The sequence below is a fragment of the Marmota marmota genome, unplaced genomic scaffold, assembly GCF_001458135.2.
Source record: "Marmota marmota marmota unplaced genomic scaffold, marMar, whole genome shotgun sequence".
Lineage (NCBI taxonomy): Eukaryota > Metazoa > Chordata > Mammalia > Rodentia > Sciuridae > Marmota > Marmota marmota.
The window spans coordinates 725,126-730,418 of record NW_026000136.1 but is presented as its reverse complement, the minus strand read 5'-3'; positions in this window follow the sequence as shown (position 1 = coordinate 730,418).

Here is a 5,293-nt window from a genome sequence, read left to right as displayed (position 1 = left end):
ATCCATTTCCCTGATAAATTCTTATGATTTTGTCAGTTTTTAATGCAGAGTAATACTCCATTGTGTATAAATGCCACATTTTTTTTATCCATTCGTCTATTGAAGGGCATCTAGGTTGGTTCCACAGTCTTGCTATTGTGAACTGTGCTGCTATGAACATCGATGTAGCAGTGTCCCTGTAGCATGCTCCATTTCTATTCTTTTGGAATTTTATTTCATACCTCTCTGTGTTTATTATCTACCTATCTGTAAATTTTCTGAAGTCTAGGACATGTAAAAGAAAGCTCAGGAGAAATCTTTCATTAGGAAGTTAATGATCTTGTATCTTGGGGCACAGTTGGGGTTCACCACTAATACAAAAAAGTGATATCTAAAATTTTGAACTGTTTAATATAAAAATCTGTAGCAGAATTGCCAACCTTCAGAATTTCCTTGATGGCTACCTTCTCTCTTTTCATGGGAACCATTTTATAATAGAAAATTTCAAACATGTGTAAATGAATCCTTGTGTAGTCATCATTTGACTTTTATTTTAAACTCATAGCCAATCTTGTTTTCTCTCTACCCACTGCTTCCTCCTTGTCTTCTTCCCTCACTGAAGTGTTTTTAAGCACATTCCAGATGTTTATAAATATTTTGGTGTGTGCCTCTGAAAAGTAAGAGTTCTTTAAAAAGATGAATAATTCTTTAGTGTCAAAATACCCAATGATTTTTTAAAACACTAAAATTTTGAAATTACAGTTTGTTGCTTTGTCTTCTAAATCTCATAACCATCTGTCCTTCATTTCCTTGAAATTTATCATTGAGAAAACTGTATTATTTATACTATAGACTTTTTTTTAACATTCTGAATTTTGTTATTTGCATATCCCTGACATTATTTAACTATTTCTCTGCCCTCTGTATTAACTGAGAACTCAGAGGTCTAGAGGTATAGCCAGATTTGTCTTTCCCATTTTGGCAAGAACACATTACAATGGTGGCACATATGGCTGTTTCTCTTTATATGATGTTAGGAGTCTAGATCATATATTTCATTAGTAATAATGATAAACAATTATAAAGTACTTAAAATTTATAAATAAATTATCATTTAATAGCTGGAATACTTCTGTAAGAAATTTCCCCTCATTTACCTGTTTTCACGTTCATGAACTGATAGATTTGCTTCCTGTAAAGGTGATCCTTTTTTGTTGTTTTTGCAGAGCTGGGGATGGAAACCAGGGCCTCATTCCTAGGCAAGCACTCCACCACTAGTGTTGGTGAGGAGGTGGAGAGTTGGCACTCTCCCATTTGCTAAAATGGTACAGGCGATGTAGAAAACAAATTTGGTGCTACCTCAAAAAGTTAGACATAAGTAACCATATGACCTAGCAATTCCACTCCTAGTTATATACCTGCGAGAATTGAAAATCAAACAGATTCATGTACCCACATATTCATAGCAGTGCAATTCACAATAGCCAAAAGATGGAAGCAACCCAAATGTCCATCAGCAGATGAATGTACAGACAGATTGTGGCTTGTGGCACATGATGGAACATGATTCAGTCAAAGATTGAAATGAAGAACTGACACCTGCCACAACCTGGATGAACCTTAAAAATATGCTAAGTTAAAAAGCCAGTCATGTCCTGGGAATATAGACTACAGTGCAGTTGGTAGAGTGCTTGCCTTGCATGCACAAGACCCTAGGTTCAATTCCCAGCATCGCCTCCCCTCCCCCCCAAAAATGCCAGTCATGAAAAAAATCCACATAGGGAAGTGTCTAGAATGGATAAACCCATAGAGGGAGACACTTAATGGTTGTTATCAGTGCATGGAAGAGGGGAGAGTGAGGAGGAACAGCTTAATGGGTATAAGATTTTATGTTGGGGTGATGGGTATGTTTTGGAACCAGGCAGAAGGGGTGATTGTATAACACTCTTTGAGTATAATACATGCCACTGACTTATTCATATTAAAATGATTCATTTTATATTATATGAATTTTACCTATGTACATTAAAAAAAATCTCAGAAATATTAACATTATAAGACATGTTGCTATGGTGCTTATCCAAACCAGTGATGTATGCAGGGTCCCTGCCCAGCCTCCAGCCTCCTACTTACTGATTTGAGGTCAAGTCTTAATCCCAGACACACAAAATCTATAGCCTGATTTGTAACCTGATTGCTTCCTTATTAGTTGTAATTAAAATTCAGGCCCTGCACCTTGCAACCAAGAATTGGTGCACATGCTCAATAATTCTTATGGTTTGATTGTGTTTTCCAAAGTTCATATGTTGGACTCCTAATCCCCAAAGCAGCAGAGTGAAAACATGGAACCTTTAAGAAGAATTTAGGCCATGAATGAATTAATGTATTATGGCAGGAATGGACCAGTTATTATGGGATTGGTTCCTGATGAATGGATGAGTTTGGATACCTTCCCTTCTTATGCATGTTTTCTTGTTCTTGTACTTTCTTCATGGAGTAGCAAGAGGACCCAACCCAGATTTGGGTCTCTAGACCTTGGACTTCCCAGGCAGTAAAAATAAATTTGTGTTCTTTTTATTTCCAGTCACAAGTATTCCAAGATAGCAGCACAAAATGAAGACAAGAGTGATTGCTTAGGTATCCAATCGGAAAATGGCACGGGAGGTCAAGGTTGGGCTGATCTTGGCTGGGCAGAGCCACAGGAAAAAAATTGCTCAGGTTGGCAGGCACCATGGTGATATATCTTCTTGGGGACTCTGTAAACTGCATGCAAAAGTGGCAGGTTGCTTTTTTTCTGGAGTGATGGTAATTATGAAAGAAGCCCTTGTCCCCAGATCTAGCTAACAGTCTGAATTACAGCTTATGAACTGAGTCATAATCCTGAGTGAAGGAACCTAAGGGCACTCTCTTCCTTCAGCCCATGCTACCTTTGACATCAGGTTTGTTTAGGCAGTACCAGGAAGTAGAAAAATATATATACTTTTTTTTCTAGAAATTTTCAAACTTTGCCCACCTTGGGCTTCGCAACCTGGATTTGAGGAATGGTGTTTGTGTCATGTAAAACAAAAAGCAAGGTAATTTAATTGATGATGTTTTGCTTTTAGAAAGGTTATATGTGCAGGATAAAACATTCAAATGGTATAAGAGGATAATGCTTTATACTATTAAAAATTATGTTTTTCTGGAGGTGGTGGCACATGTCTGTAATCCCAGGAGCTCAGAAGCTGAGACAGGAGGATCACAAGTTCAAGGCCAGGGGCTGGGGATGTGGCTCAAGCGGTAGCACGCTCGCCTGGCATGCATGCGGCCCGGGTTCAATCCTCAGCACCACATACAAACAAAGATGTTGTGTCGGCCGAAAACTAAAAAAATAAATATTAAAATTTTCTCTCTCTCTCTCTCTAAAAAAAAAAAAAAAAGTTCAAGGCCAGCCTCAGCAACTTAGGGAGGCCCTAAACAGTTCAGAGTGAAACTGTCTCAAATTAAAAAAATAAAAAGGATTGGGGATGTGGTCAGTGGTCAGGTGCCCCCGGTTCAATCTCCAGTATAAAAAAAAAATAAAAGAATTAAGTTTTTGATAGATAATGTTTATTAGATTGTGGAATTCTATCCTATTGGTTTGAGTTTGTATACTATAAATAGTTGTTGAATATTATCAAGTTTTATTTCCCCTGAAACTATTGGGAATGTATTGACTGTTAATTTTTAACTGATGTCTATGTTTTTAATTGGTTAACTGCCTTTGAGTCAATAAACCCAACTTTGGCCAGAGTCCTTTATGGGGCACAAATGCATTCTAAATGGAGGAACATGCATGGGTGAAGATCTTCAGATGTACCTTGTTTGAATGGATTTCATTATTTCAGAATAAGGATCGCTATGGAGACAAGAATAGGTAGAGGAAATTTAAGGCCAGTGACTTAGTGAGTTCCTGAAAAGAATAAATGACCTTTGGACTTAGTGATGATGTTGATTGAGTTGTTTATTTCCCACAGATGATGCACACAAAGGAGGTCCAAGTAGGAGTGTTCACAATTCTTTGCCACATTTTTAGGTGAAGAGGGCACCTGATTTTTCCAATTCCAGGTGATGCACAGGCAGCCCTTCTACTGGCTTCGGTCCTGGTCACACTTTCTTTCCAGCATATAAACACATGAGGTTGGTCACACTGAATCATAGCTTGGCCCAGGATGGAAGGCACAGTCCCACTAAGGGCAGCACATGCTCAGCTGAAGGAAAAACTCAGGAGAGAACCACTGAAGGCGTTGCTGAAAGCTTGGTCCTTTTCTGATGTTGAAGACAAGGTTTTGAGAAAAAGTTTTATTGCTTTGCTAGCAAAGGAGAAACACAGGGGACTCCTGTCCCAGAGTCTGATTCTCCCCATCAGGGGAAACAGAGGGTTTTTAAAGAGATGATTCAAAGGCTATATTCCAGGTATGCCCTGGGAGGTTGTAATTCACCTGTTAATTTTGAGCTAGCTATTTCTTAGATCTTCTGGCCTATCCCTGGAGACTGAATTACTTCATTTTTTTGTGGTGTGTGTTTACTTAAGGACAGATAGCCTAGGACGGGAAGAAGGGTAGTCTTGTTTCCCCTAAGATTAGGGATGGGGAGAGGGAGAAGAGAAAAAAAAATGTTTGTTTTAAAAAAAGTAACAGTGGCAGAGCAGCAAGGCCTATATTTAAAGCATGAAGTGGACCACTGTTAAAAAGGAAAGCACCACAGACCTGATTCAGAACTTGACCCCAGAAACCTGGGTCCTCTTGGCTATCAGCCCAGTGCTTCTCTGGGAGTAACTCTCTAGGATCCTCCTCTGTAACCTTGGAGTGGGGTGTTAATCAGGCTCCTCCCCCCTTCATCAGTTTTGAAGGTCAAAAGAGAATTGAGGGAAAGTTGCTACAAACACAGAAGTTCCTATTGATCTCATGCAGATTCCTTGAGCTTCTCCCAACCGTCTCCCTACTCCTGTGACTAAGAGGGTTACTGACAAGATTTGTTCTTAGGGATGATCTGATTGGCTCTCAGATACACCTGGAGTAATGTAACAGAATTCAGCAGAAGCATATTATAAATTACTGATCACCCTGTGTAACAGGAACCTCATCCCCTCCCCAAACTTTGGGAATTCTGGTGGCAGCTGGGTTATTTGGGTTTTTGTCTTATTATCTTTATCTTCTCCATCTTCCTGGAAGAGATGTGTGGAAGGCTTGACCTTGGAGCCTGTGAGTGTTTCCTTTTCTCCCCCTCCCACCTTCCAGCTCGGTTTACAAAAGGCTCCATCCACTGTGTGTCCTAGACTTCATGTGGCGGGGGG